At 38.9% G+C, this 15,059-nt stretch overlaps 1 protein-coding gene across 1 annotated transcript in view; it reads left to right on the top strand.

Annotated features, from left to right (window-relative positions):
- LOC125176240 (interferon-induced very large GTPase 1-like) overlaps positions 1 to 12,941 on the top strand; it is an 86,825-nt gene extending 73,884 nt beyond the window's left edge. Inside the window, exon 3 of the transcript XR_007156183.1 lies at positions 11,646 to 12,941. The gene's annotated coding sequence lies outside the window, so the exon portion shown is untranslated. The remainder of the gene's footprint in view (positions 1 to 11,645) is intronic.
- Positions 12,942 to 15,059: the final 2,118 nt, after the last annotated feature.

The following is a 15,059-nucleotide window of genomic DNA, read 5'->3' as shown; positions in this document are numbered from 1 at the left end:
AAATCTATAAAGAACTTATCAAACTCAACACCCAAAAAACAAATAATTCAGGGAAGAAATGGGCAAAAGACAGAAACAGACACTTCTCCAAAGAAGACATCCAAATGGCCAACTGACACATGAAAAAATGCTCAACATCGCACATCATCAGGGAAATACAAATCAAAACCACATGAGATACCACCTCACACCTGTCACAATGGTTAACGTTAACAACTCAGGCAACAACAGATGTTGGCGAGGATGCAGAGAAAGAGGATCTCTTTTGCACTGCTGGTGGGAATGCAAACTGGTGCAGCCACTCTGGAAAACAGTATGGAGGTTCCTCAAAAAATTAAAAATAGAACTACCCTACAACCCAGCAATTGCACTACTAGGTATTTTACCAAGAGATACAGGTATGCTGTTTTGAAGGGGAACATGCCACTCCAATGTTTATAGCAGCACTATCAATAATATCCAAAGTATGGAAAGAGCCCAAATATCCATTGATAGATGAATGGATAAAGAAGATGTGATACATATATACAATGGAGTATTACTCGGCAATCAAAACGAATGAAATCTTGCCATTTGCAACTACGTGGATGGAACTAGAGGGTATTATGTTTAGTGAGATTAGTCTGTCCGAGAAAGACAAATATCACAGGACTTCACTCATATGAGGACTTTAAGATACAACAAAACAGATGAACCTAAGGGAAGGGAAGAAAAAATAATATGAGGGGGACAAAACATAAGAGACTCTTAAATATGGAGAACAAACAGAGGGTTACTCGAGGAGTTGTGGGGAGGGGGATGGGCTAAATGGGTAAGGGGCATTACCCTGAATCTACTCCTGAAATCATTGATGCACTATATGCTAACAAACTCGGATGTAAATTAAAAAAAAAAAAAAAAACATTACAATCAACACAGGGGATGGCAAAGATTAACACCCTCATTAAAGACCTAAAGAGGTGGTGGTCCCTATCATATCTCCATTTAATTTGCCAGTTGGCCCCTCTAGTAACAGATGGATCCTGAAAAATTATCGTAAACTCCTGCAAGCTCAGGTGGTAGCCCTACTGCAGATTTTGTCCTAGACATGGTAACATTGCTAAGGCAGATTAATAAGGCTTCAGTTGCATAGTATGTATCATTGATTTGGCAGATGAACTCATTTCTCTTTCAGTAATAAAAGACTTCCAGAAATCGTTCACATTCACATGGAATGGACAAAATATTCATGTAAAGTTTTGCCCCAGCACTATTAATTTTCCCACTTTTTGTCATAACAAAATCCAGGAAGACAGGGGAGCATCCCATTGAACATCAAATTGATCCATTCTATGGATGACATCGTATTAATCAAGCAGGAAAAGCAAGAGGTGACTAATGAATTGGTGGCCTTGTTAAGACATATGCCCCAGAGGGCAGGAGATAAACCCTACAAAGAATCAGGGAACTGCCTCACAACAAAAGAATGTAGGGGTCCAATGGTCAAATTATCCCCTCCAAAATAAAAGGCAAATAACTGCATCTTGCATCCCCTAACATAAAGAACAAAGCACAGAACCCGACAGGCCTCTGATATATTCCGTACATAGGAATACTTCCCTGGCCCATATACTAGGCGACAAAGAATGCTGCCAACTCTGAATGGAGTCCAGAAGTGGAAAGGACTCTGCAGTAGGTTCAGGTTGTGGTACAAGCTGACCAACTGCTGTGCTATATGATCCAGCAGACCACACAGTATTGGAGGTGTCAATGTTGGTAAAAGAATCACTGTGGAGTTTGTGGCAGGGCTCAGCAAACAATGGCCCATGGGCTAAACTGGTATGCCACCTTTTTTGGTACAAAATGTTTTATATTAATACAATCATGTAAATTCATTTGCATATTATCTATAGATGCTTTCATACTACAACGCAGAGTTAAGTAGATGAAGGAAAGAACATATGGCCACTAAAGCCTAAAATATTTACTATCTGGGCCATTACAGAAAAAGGTTGCTTATGCTTGGTTTATGGTAAACCCCAGTGAGAGAATCATAATATAGGGGTTCTGGAGTAAAGCCATGCCATCAGCAGCAAAGAATTATATGCCTTTTGAGAAGCAGCTCCTAGTCTGCTACTGATCTCTGGTAGTTATGGGATGTTTGATCTTGAGGCACAAAGAGATGATGCAACTGGAATTGCCCATTATAAGTTGGGTTATTTTGGACCCACCAAAGCATAGAGTCAGAAATGCCCAGCAGCAATCCATTATAATATAGAAATAGTATATCCAAGATCAACTTTGAGTAGAACAGAGGGCATGAGTAAGTATGACCAGGTAGCCCAGAATGCCAAGTCATCCACCCTGGTTGAACCAGGACCCCACCCTCAGTTCACATCTATGGCTTTATGAGGATCACAAACAAACAGCTAAAGGAAATGAGAAAAGCTCAAAAGTCCCTAAGAGACAGCCGCATCTGGGAGTCGGAATGCTCATGGGTAGAAATTAACTAAAGGGCTACAGAAAAGCTGCATCAGTCCCAGGGATAAGAGCTGTGATATTTGATTCTAGGATAAAGCTACAAGAAAAATTTATTTCATTGGGGAGAGAGAGACAGAGTTATATGAAAAACTCCAGAGGCAGCATCAAGGACAGAAACAGAAACAGATTAATGGTTTCAATGTCCAGCCTTCACAATGGCCATTGAGTCCACACACAGAGAATCTAAGCACCTGGCTAGGCAGTAGAGCAGCCACCTGAGTATACTTGCCTTCTCATAATTAGCCTATGTGTTTGCTATCAGAAGAATCATAATTTTCATATTCTGTGGAGAAATTCATTCCATTTACCAACACAGGTCAGTCCAACTAAAAAATCACAAAAACAATGGGAAAAAAAACAGAAAGAGAGAAACTAAGCTGGACACAGAACTATCCCCAAGGAAACAGTTAATGTTGGAACAGAAAAAAAAATTTTTTTCACAAGCAAAATTAATGTACTATTCCCAGAAAAATGTGAGAGACTATCCAAACACAAGATGCTTCCATAAAGAGTCATCTTTGACAGCCTCCTCTCATTATTCATATCTAACCTATAACCGTGATCTGTCAACTTTACCTCACAAATATCTTTCAAATCTACTCACACCTGTCTACCACCAACATTCTGATACAAACTGCCACCATCTCTCTTAGTCCCCTACCAGTTGGTCTTTCCTCATTCGTTGTTGCCCATCCAATCCAGTTTCCAAATTTTAGTCAAACAGTGGTTTTTAAAATTTAAATATGATCATATCATATATTACCACCCTCCCTTGAAATCTTTTTTATGATTTCCCAAGCCTCTATGAAGAAAGGCCAAAATTGTTAACGAAGTAGACAAACCCCTCCCCAGAGTGGATCCTGTTTATCTTTCCGGCCTCATCTTCCACCACTCTCCCACTTAAACATCATTATGGAGCCCCAATGGCCTTTTTAAAAATTTATTTACTTGAGTGCCCCATGTCTCCTCACTTACCACGGGGCCTTTGTGTACATTTCTTTGGTCTATAATGTTTTTCTCCACACTTCTTCCTTTTCTAGTTTTTTGACAGTTCAGCTGGAGTCACTTTTCCAAGGAAGGCTGCTCTGACCTCCCAGCATTAAGTCAGCATCCTCACCCATTTGGATACTCTACTAACCCTCTGTAGCTTTCTCACATGTTCTCTAACTACCATGGAATTGAATTAGAAGTCAGTAACAGAAAGAAATTAAGGGGGTGGGGGGGAAGCCTGAATGACATAAGAAAACCAGGAAAAGATGACGGAGAATGGTGGTGATGATGATATGAGGCTTGTGTCTTGTAAGCCAAAATGAAGAGACTGTTTCAAGTAGTAGTGGCTTGTCAACCCTGTCAAATCCTACTGAGAGGTCAAATAAGGTAACACTGAACATTTTCCATGGACTTGGCAAAATAGAAGATTTTACTGACCTTGGTAATTGTTGTCTCATCGGAGCTGTGGGAGAACAGGTCAGATTAAATCGGGCAGAGAAGTGAGTGAAAGGTAAGTAAATTCTCTACGTTTGCTGTGACAGCAAAAGTAGACAATTCTTCCGATAAATTTGTTGTGAAGGGAAAGAAACAGAGTAGAGTACAGGGGTATATGGGATATAACAGATTAATTGTATGATTTTAAATTTCCCTTATCTTTCCTTATTTTTGCCTGTTGGATCTGTTTCTGTAAGATATATTTAACTGCCATTATGAATGTTCGTTATTTTTCCCTCCCTGTATATTTAAAATAACTTTTTCACTGTATTACTATTAGTTCTTCTTGCTGGATTTTATCTTTTATTAATTGAATTTGCCCCTGATAGTCTATGGCTTTTATCAGTTCCCTTTATTGTCAGCACTGATAAGCTTGGCCTTATTTTGACAATCTTATTTTAGGGTTTATTTTTTTGTGTATTATTTCTGACTGTTTCTTTTTCCTTTTCTGGCCTACTGGATCAGTCAAACTTTATCTTTTTTTCCTTATATGTATTTTCCACCTTTAGTCTACCATGTGAATTTTTTTAAGTATAACAAATATACCTGGTTTATTGAATGAGTTGGAATCAGTAGGTACAAGCAAAAAGCAATTTTATTTTTCTCATGACTGCCTCATTTAGTCTGTCCAGTGGACTCAGTTCTCATCAACCATGGAGGAAATATCAAGTGAATCACCTAGTTTTCTCAGTGAATCTTAGTCTTTAAAAAGTTTAATATAGTCTAATACAATCTTATTCAATTGAAAACTTATCTCTTTCACCAACTCCAGACCTGCCTCATGGCAACAGGAAAAGAAACTGAGGTTACCTTCTTAACTATTTTCCCAACTTGTTCCTTTAATCTTCCTTCATTTCTGTGCTCTCACTACTCTACAGTTGAAAATGGGAAGATATATAAATGACTAATAAGCATACAAAAAGATGCTCAACATCATCAGTCATCTGAGAAATGCAAATCAAAAGCACAGTGAGATACCGCCTCACACCCACTAGAACAGCTATAATCGAAAAGACAAAAAAAAAAAAAAAGAGAGAGAGAGAGACAATGACAAGTGTTGGTGAGGTTGTGGAGAAATTGGAACCCTATGGGAATGTGAAAAGTTAACAGCTACTTTGGAAAAGTTTGTCCGTTTCTTAAACTGTTAAATAAAGAGCTACACTATTACCCAGGAATTTCACTCCTACACAAACACCCAAGAGAGAGGAAACATATGCCCACACAAAAAATTATGCACAGCAGCTTCTTCATAACAGCCAAAAAGTAGAAACAACTCAAATGTTCATCAACTGATGAATGGTAAACAAAATATGGTAGATTCATACAATGGAATATTACTCAGCAATAAAAAGGAATGAAGTTCTGATATGTACTATAACATAGATGAACCCCCAAAACATTACACTAACTGAAAGAAGCCAGACATAAAGACCAAATACTGCATGAAACTATTTATGTGAAATATTCAGAATAGGTAAATCTATAGAGACAGGAAGTATATATACCGGTGGTTGCCTAAGGCTGAGAAGTAGAGGTAGGGGGAGGGGAGGAATGAATACTAATGAGTTCAAGGTTTGTTTTGGAAGTGATGAAAACAATCTAAAAATAGATTATGGTGATAGTTACACAACTCCATAAATAAAATAAAAACTACTCAATTGTGCATTATAAATAAGTAAAGCTTATAGTATGTTATATCTCAATAAGGCTATTTACAGAAAAAGTAATTAACAACAGGCCATCAAAATGTCAGTATGCCCCCAAATACAGAAACTACAGAGGTTACATTATCTAAAATTAAGAACAAATACCCCCAAACCATTAACAACTTGGAAATTTTTAAATATCTCTCTACATAAAGTAGAAATCAAAGCCAAAATCACAGACTATTTATAAATGATTGACAGCTATAACGTTGTACAGTGTATTACAAATATATGGGTTACAGGAAAAGGAAAGCTCTGAGGAAATTTTGGTCCTATAGATACATAAAATACTTAAAGTAATAATAAAAGTTAATAAAATTTTCAAGTAAAAAATGATTATAATATATTTATTATTAAAAAAACATAAAGTAAGTAGAATTAAAGGTGGATCACTGAAATGAACTAAACACAGAAAAAATCTTTTGAAAAGTCTGAACAAGACAAAAGGGAAATATATATAAATATCAGAAATAAAAAACAGAATAGAATACTACTATTATTAGTATATTATATATAGAATATACTATAATACTACGTTTCTTTCTGAAATATGTATTTCAAGGAAAATATAAATGATGAAATATGGCTTTAAAATTGGTTTCGGGGGCGCCTGGGGGACTCAGTCGGTTAAGTGTCCGACTTCGGCTCAAGTCCTGACCTCACAGTTTGTGGGTTCGAGCCCCGCAATGGGCTCTGGGCTGAACACTTGCTCAGAGCCTGGAGCCTGCTTCAGATTCTGCGTCTCCTTCTCTCTCTGCCCCTCCTCTGTTTCTGCCCTGTCTCACTCTGTCTCTCAAAAATAAATAAGTGTTTAAATATATATATATATATATATATATTTTTTTTTTTTTAAATTGGTTTAGGGATGGGGAGCCTGAGTGACTCAGTTGGTTAAGCGTCTGACTCTTGATTGCGGCTCAGGCCATGATGTCACAGTTTGCGAGATATTTTTTAAAAAATGAAAAGTAAAGAGGGATGGTGAGGGGAGGTATGGCAATGTATGGAATTCTCCCTTTTTTGGTAACTGTGCCTGGTTGTAAGTAGCCCATTTGTCAGTTAGGGATATTTTGAGGTGATTAGCCTGATGGCCTTGTCTGTATTCAGCCAGCTGTCACTGTGGGCCGTTTCCACATTCCATTGTTCAACCCTGTTTTCCTAGAAGCCACCTCTACACAGATGAAGAAAGAAAAGTAAAAAGAGGGACAAGAGGGAGGTAATGACAACACAGATGAATACCCTCTGGAAATAGGAGGGGGCATTTGAGGTGCCTTACAGGCTGCTCCCAGAAGTTTCCAATTATTTCTGATTATTAACTAGTGAGATATTGTGACATAATAATAATTATATATTCAGTGTTTGTCCAGGTTCCTGGCACAGTGCTCCTAAAAGTCTTGTAATTTCAGGAGTGATGGGGTAGGAGCAGTATCCTTTGTTATTCTTAATAAGTCCTTTTCAAACATATCTGAGTTTATGCTAATGAGGTAACTCTGGATGGGCCTCTAGATAGCTTTAGAATAGGGGCTGGTTGCTAGAGAAACTAATCATGGAATTAAAGGGCTGAAACCTTCAGCCCACTGGCCCCTCTCCACCTCCAGGCAGAGAATGACTGGAGACAGAGTTAATCACCAATGGCCAATGATTTAATCAATTGTGCCTATGTCATGGACCCTCCATAAAAAAAAAACACTTAAATGAAGGCATTCAAAGACCTTCTGGCGTGGTAAACATATCCACAGGCTAGGAAGGGGATGTACCCCAAACTCCACAAAGATAGAAGCTCCTGTATTTGGGACTCTAACAAACCTCACCCTATATGCCTCTTGACTGGTTGCTCATTTGTATCCTTTCTAATATCCTTTATAAATTAACTCGTAAGTGAAACCCCTGAGTTCTGTGAGCCATTATAATAGCAAATTATCAAACCTGAAGATGGGGTTACCCAATTTGAAGCCAAGTTGGAGAAGTGTGGGTAACCAGGGACCTACGACTGGTGATTGGCAACTGAAATGGGAGGCAGTCTGATGGGACTGAGTCCTTCAACACTGGGGTCTGCACGAACTCAAGTACTTACTGTCAGAATAAAATTAAATTACAGGACATCTAGTTGGTATCCACAAAAACTAGAGAATATCTTGGTATGGAAAAATCCACACATTTGGGGTCAGAGTGTTTTGTGGGTAGAAGCAGATCTTAATAATAATAATGATCATTAGTAGTCCTTCTAATCAAAATTATGAGTAAGTGTCCTCATGATGTATGATATAGGTAATGTGAATTAGAAGTGATTTCAGAGGTGCCTAGGTGGGTCAGTCAGTTAAGTATCCAACTCTGTTTCAGTTCAGGTCATGATTTCATGGTTGGAGAGTTCAAGACTTGCATTGGGCTCTATGCTGACAGCAAAGGGCCTGCTTGGGATTCTCTTTTCCCAGTCTCTCTGCCCCTCCCCCATTCATTCTCTCTTGTCTCTCTCTCTCAAAATAAATAAACTGTTTTTAAAAAGTGATTTCAAGAGAATGAAATAAAAGTAAAACACCTATTCCAGTACCTGGCATTTATTCAGTCAACATTAATTAAGAAAAAGCAGCAGCATGGTAGTGGTTAAAAGCAGAGAATCTGGTATCAGGTTGTCTGGGATTGAATTCTGGCTCCTCCACTTACCAGTCTTGTGATACGAACAAGTTGTATCTCTGACTCTATATTTCCTCAACTATAAAATGGGGATTATAATAGTAAGTTGTTAGGAAAACTTGTTAGTGTTGTGACTGAAGAATGTGAAATGGTTTCCAGACTAACAGGGGCAGTTAGGGAGGGTCATAAAGCAGCCAGATAGTTACAGGTCAGAATGACAAAGAATTCAGTGTCACAAGAACAGCAACGGTGAGGAGCAGCAGGAAGAAAGATAAGGCTGCAGAGACAGGCAAGAGATCACTAAGAGAAAAGGTTGAGATGCCAAGACTTGGGCCTCTGTGCAGGAGCTCATCCAGGGGCCTGAAGCTTATACAATTTAGAAGGCTCTCTTCAAGAAAAAGAAAACACGATTATAAATCCAAAGGTAGGTACAAAAAGAATTTTTAAAAAATGAATACTTGTAGAAGAAAAGGAATGTAACAAATGACAAATGTTAAAAAGTGACAACTATAGGGACGCCTGGGTGGCTCAATCGGTTAAGCATCTGACTTCAGCTCAGGTCATGATCTTGCAGTTCGTGAATGAGTTTGAGCTCCACGAAGGGCAGGCTGCTGTCAGTGTAGAATCTGCTTTAGATCCTCTGTCCCCCTCTCTCTCTGCCCCTCCCCCACTTGTGCACACACTCTCTCTCAAAGATAATAACTACACATTTTTTTAAGTTGACAACTATAAACCACAAAATCCAAAAACAACATATTTGTATTAATTAACTGATTGATATACCTCTAAAACCTTTTCCTTCATTTTTGGCGGTATACTTTTCATATGTCGACAACTTTGTATTGTTTTCTGTAGTAAGGATAGAAAACTAGTTCAGTCTTTCTTCTAACATGTTATCTAAATTTGTTATTATGACAGTTGCAATGTGTAAAAGCATACAGCTTCACACCGTTGTACAATTTGTAGTGTTTACATATGTGTGCCCTACGAACACAGAAATTCTAAAGAATTCTCTTTCACATGATTCCCACCAAAAAAGGAGGGGGGAGTTTAATGCATTTTAAATGGTAATTCTACTTAAATAAATCAAGTGTATTTAGGAATACAGAGCTTGCATTTTGACCAAGTATCAATGAAAACCAAATCCTTGCTTACAAATCTTAAACACTGGAAGAATTCTCCAGAGATCAGCTTCTGGCTCCATATATTTCAATTCTTGTTTTTCTTTCTTTTTTTTTTTAAGTTTTATTAATCAACTTACTTATTTTGAGAGAGAAAGAGAGAGAGTTAGTTTGCACACAAGGTGGGGAGGAGCAGAAAGGGAGAAAGAGAATCCTAAGCAGGCTCCACACACAGCGCACAGCCCGATGCAGGGCTCAATCTCACAACACTGAAATCATGACCTGAGCTAAAATCAAGAGTTGGACACTTAACCCGCTGAGCCACCCAGGCACCCCTCTCTTTCACTAATACATTTTTCTAGTGCTAGCACCATAACACAGGTTCACAATGCATAGTACCTGACTGTGGTCTTGTAATATGAACTTCCACTAAAACATACGAGGGCTTTTTCAAGAAATATCTGATTCCAAGTCTGGAGCATAAAATGTACAGAAGGGTCTAGAAATTATTTGCATACCAGATAGAAAAGAAGCTATCAAAAACAACTAAGGTCATGACAAAAGGACTCAGGAGCCAACTTGAAAGGCCTCTCACTAATTAAAGATTAGAAAATCTGAGCTTCAAAAGAATAAAAATTATAATTTATTGAAATCTATCAAATATGTTTAACATTGATCACTTTCAGAAAATATCAAGGAACCAATAATTCATTGTTTTGAAAACATCACAATAAACTAATAATTAAATTACTAATTAATAAGTTAAAGAAAAAGAATCAACCATATATCCTTCCTTTCCCATTTGATCTCTACCCCTGGGCTACAAAGTAGTAGAGAAGGGGAAGTATTTCTCTATGAAAGGATTCTCACCTATAAATCAATGAAAATTAGAATTTTACCATTTTGCATCCTCCACTGAATTACTGAGTCCAAGCTTTGAGCACCAACAGCCACTACCACAAAAACAGTGACAGACTATGTGCCTCCTAACTGAAAGAACATAAAACACCAAAAGGAGCAAACATAAGTCTAATCCAGTCTCTGGATCAAGCTGCCAATTTACACAAAATACAGAAGACTGAAGCAAATTGAACTGCACCAACAGTATGCAGCCAGAAAAATGCAGGGTGGAGGAATAGGTCGAGTATCATGCATTCGTAAGGAAACCTGTGAAGAAAAGAAAGGAAAAGAGGGGAAATCTTGTAGAATAATAGAAAATAGAAGAGATATCACATTGTTTTTTAATAGGTAGGATTAAACCATAGTGACTAGGGATAAACCCTTGGGAGATAAAACTGTAAATAAAAGCAAGTAAGCAATTAATATAAAATTAAATCAATTAATATAAAAGTCAGAAGAGTAATTACTACTGAGGGAAGGAAGATTCAGGATTAAAATTGAAAAGGGGCACTTAAGAGAAGCACAGAGAGGTAGTGAGTTCTATATTTTGACCTAGCAGTGGTTACAAATGTGTTTGCCTTATTGTCTCCTGTATTTGTATTTTATTTTCTCTAAATAAGATTTTTAAAAACACAGTAGAATTAAAGATATAAACCTCAAAAAGGGGATGAGTTTGGGAGGTGGGGAGGTCAAAGTGGCTAGGCAAGGACAGAATTAGAGCACTGCAGGTTCCTTGGCAATAGCTCCCTAATAGGGCCCAATGCCATTGTTATTGCTAATGCAATCTACAGGATTTGCATTTATTCAAAGTTGGAAAAGTTGTGAACCAGGGCATATTCTCTGGGAACAACCTGCTTAGTAGTTTAATTATCTTTAACGCCTTTCCTTTGAACCAGGAGAACAATACTATTCATCTTGTAATTTACATTGTGATTCCCATCAATTCTGCTGTGGTAAACACAGTAATGTGCCACCCAGATCTTCCTTCAAGGAAACACTTGCTGCCCAGCTGAGGGGAATAGAACAGAGTAAGCAGCTATTCTTCAGCCGTCAGATCCTTCAAATCTGCCTCAACCACAGAGAGCCCCTTCACCTGAAGTCATAATCTTCTTGGGGCAGCCTACATGCAGTGACTAAGCAAGACAGAATATAAAAAAAACATCTGACCAGTGTCGCCTGACAGAGGATGCTATGATGGGCTACATTAGTTCCAGAGCTCCCCACCTGGCTGATGATGGTTTGTGGGACTCTCCTCACAATTTAACTTCTTCTGCCCCCTTTCTAGGTGTTCGTCCCCTATTAATAAACATGCTGCTTCAGCATTTGCTTCTGGAGAAACCAATCTGTAACATCCTTTAAGGCCTGGTGAGAAGACTGCTACATCTAAGTGGATTTGAACAATGAGGTTGTGGAAAATAAAGCAACCGTGCAGAAAAGAAATACGGGCTGCATAATATTCCTACAGAATGCTGCTGTCAGAAGAGAGCGGCATACTTTAAAGGGTGAGAGAATGCAGGCCTTCCAGCAGTGAACAGCAGGCAGGGAAGTAAACAGTGGCCCACAGCTCTGTTGAGAGCAGTGGAGAGGAGCATGAGATGTAGCTGCCAGGTGGGCAACTCATCAGTAAACGATAATTAGAAAACAAAAAACTGGAGGGTAAAAAAAGAGAGAGAGAGAAAGGTAAAATTGATGAGCAGAGCAAGAATAGATTTTTTTTCTAAATGGTCTTGGAGGTGCAAGTGAAAAAGGCAGGATCAAATAAAGAAGCCTAGGCCTTGAAAATGGATTCTTGAAGAGGAAAGAGGTAGGGATAATAGTTAAATTGAGCCAAAACAAGGAGCCCTACCCTGGTTTCATGTGCTCTGGGCTAGAATTATTCGTGAAGAACAGACTCAGCATCCTGTGTACTGGGGAGGCACCTATGTGTCCAATTGCAGATCCCCACCATCACCCCAGCTCCCTTCTACCTGCCAAGTTAAATAAATCTGTAAAGATTACCCAATGCCTTTCTTGCTTTAGCACCTAGTTATTCAGGGTCTCTGGAGTCACAATGAAACTGGGAATCTTAATGTGGGGTTCATAAATAAACAATACCCACCTCATAAGAAACTACTGGTCTTAATAAAAACATCACAGACACTCTAAACCACGAATATTTCTTGCTTTTCTCTTGCCTCCCATTCTAACTATAACTATCCTTATAGCCGCCCCATCTTATTTCTGAAGCCCTACTTCATCCATTTGAATTTCTGCTGAAGCTACATAGAAGTTGCAGACCCACCACTTACCACAAGATTGTGGTAAAGAGCCTCATCGGGATAATTCTGATCTTTTTCTCAACTTCTGCACTGTTGACATTGGGGCCACCTAATTCTTTGTTGGAGGGGGCTGTTCTGTGTATTGTAGAATGTTTAGTAGCATCCCTGGCCTTTACCCATTAGATGCTAGTAGCACTCCCTGCAGTCATGACAACCAAATATTTGTGCAGACATAGCTAAGTGTCCCTGGAATATTTGGGTTCTTTGGTTGAGAACCACTATGCAATAGGACCCTGAAGGGTTTTGAATAGGAGAGAGAAAGAGAATCAGATTTTGATGAAATTTTTTAAAAGCTTTGTTGTTTTTTTAAAAAATAACATTTATTAATTGAAAAAAATTACAAAAATGTGAAAAAACATTTAACAAGGAATTTTGGGGGCACCTGGGTGACTCAGTCAGTTGGGTGTCCGACTTTGGGTCAGGTCATGATCTTGCAGTTCATGAGTTCAAGCCCTACATCAGGCTCGCTGCTTTAGGGCAGAGCACACTTCACATCCTCTGTCCCCCTCTCTCTGCCCCTCCCCTGCTTGCACTCTCTCAAAAATAAATAAAACACTTAAAAAATAAAAAATACAGGCACCTGGGTGGCTCAGTCAGTTAAGCGTCCAACTCTTGACTTTGGCTCAGGTCATGATCCCATGGTACATGGGTTTGAGCCCCATATCGGGTTCTGCGCTGACAGCACAGAGCCTGGAGCCTGCTTTGGATTCCATGTCTCCCTCCCTCTCTGCTCCTCCCCCACTTATGCTCTCTCTATCTCTCTCTTTCAAAAATAATCATTAAAAAAAAATTTTAGGGGCGCCTGGGTGGCGCAGTCGGTTAAGCGTCCGACTTCAGCCAGGTCACGATCTCGCGGTCTGTGAGTTCGAGCCCCGCATCGGGCTCTGGGCTGATGGCTCAGAGACTGGAGCCTGTTTCCGATTCTGTGTCTCCCTCTCTCTCTGCCCCTCCCCCGTTCATGCTCTGTCTCTCTCTGTCTCAAAAATAAATAAACGTTAAAAAAAAAAATAAATAAAATTTTTAGTTAAATAAAAAATAAAAAATAAAAAGGGAAGTCTAAAACACACAAAATCCAGCCACTCAGATTAACTTCTGTGAACATTTAAATGACCATCCTTCAAAGCATATGGACACATGTTAAATACGTACAATTTGTCATGCATGGTAATATATAGTACACATACTCTCCTATAATCTTTTCCATTCAAAATCTACTATAAACACCTTTCAAGATCGACAATATGGCCTATTTTCATGCCTGCATAATATCCTTTTGCATGTAATCAACCAAGTTTCTACTGGTAGGCAGAAATTCCTAAATTTTCACTATTATAAATACCATTGCAATTTAATATCCTGGAACATACACATCTTTGCACAGCCTGAGACTGACAGTTTATATTCAATGTTTCTATATAGCTAGAATTTTGCCAGGGTACAGAGCTTTACAAAGTGAATTACACATGGATCTTTTTTTCTCTTTTTTTTGTTAATTTTTTTTTCAACGTTTATTTATTTTTGGGACAGACAGAGACAGAGCATGAACGGGGGAGGGGTAGAGAGAGAGGGAGACACAGAATCGGAAACAGGCTCCAGGCTCTGAGCCATCAGCCCAGAGCCCGACACGGGGCTCGAACTCACGGACCTCGAGATCGTGAACTGGCCGAAGTCGGACGCTTAACCGACTGCGCCACCCAGGCGCCCCTCGTTTTTTCTCTTAATGTCATTTATTTTGAGAGAGAGAGAAAGTGTGCCTGCACATGGGTGCAAGCAGGAGGAGGGGCAGAGAAAGAGGAAAGAGAGGGAGAATCCCACGCAGGCTCTGCATTGTCAGCATGGAGCGCGACGTGGAGATCGATCTCACAAACTGTGAGATCATGACCTGAGCTGAAATCAAGATCTGGATGCTTAACCTACTGAGCCACCCAAGCATCCCTACACATAGATCCTATTCCAAAGGTGTACACAGACTGGTAGTGAAAAATGAACACAGGACAAAATAAAATGTGATAAATGGCATGGCGGAAATGTTGGCAGAAATGAAGAGAATATAACTAAGTATGCACCTGGGATAGTTTCACAGACATGGGCCTAGAAAGTCAGTATAAAAGTTAGTATCAGCTTCTCAATACTATGTTGAAATAGAAAACCCTAAAAGACTCAACCAAAAAACTGTTAGAACTGATAAGTGAATTCAGTAAAGTTGCAGGATACAAAATCAATGTGGAGAAATCTGTTGCATTCCTACACACTAATAATGAAAAAACAGTAAGTGAAATTAGAAAACAATCCCATTTAACTGAACCAAAAATAACAAATTATCTAGAAATAAACTTAACCAAAGAGGGGAAAGACCTGTACTCTGAAAACTGTAAAGCACT

The sequence above is a fragment of the Prionailurus viverrinus genome, chromosome D1 (assembly GCF_022837055.1).
Source record: "Prionailurus viverrinus isolate Anna chromosome D1, UM_Priviv_1.0, whole genome shotgun sequence".
Classification (NCBI taxonomy): Eukaryota; Metazoa; Chordata; class Mammalia; order Carnivora; family Felidae; genus Prionailurus; species Prionailurus viverrinus.
The sequence above is the reverse complement of the archived record's forward strand: the minus strand, read 5'-3'. Positions and strand labels throughout refer to the sequence as shown.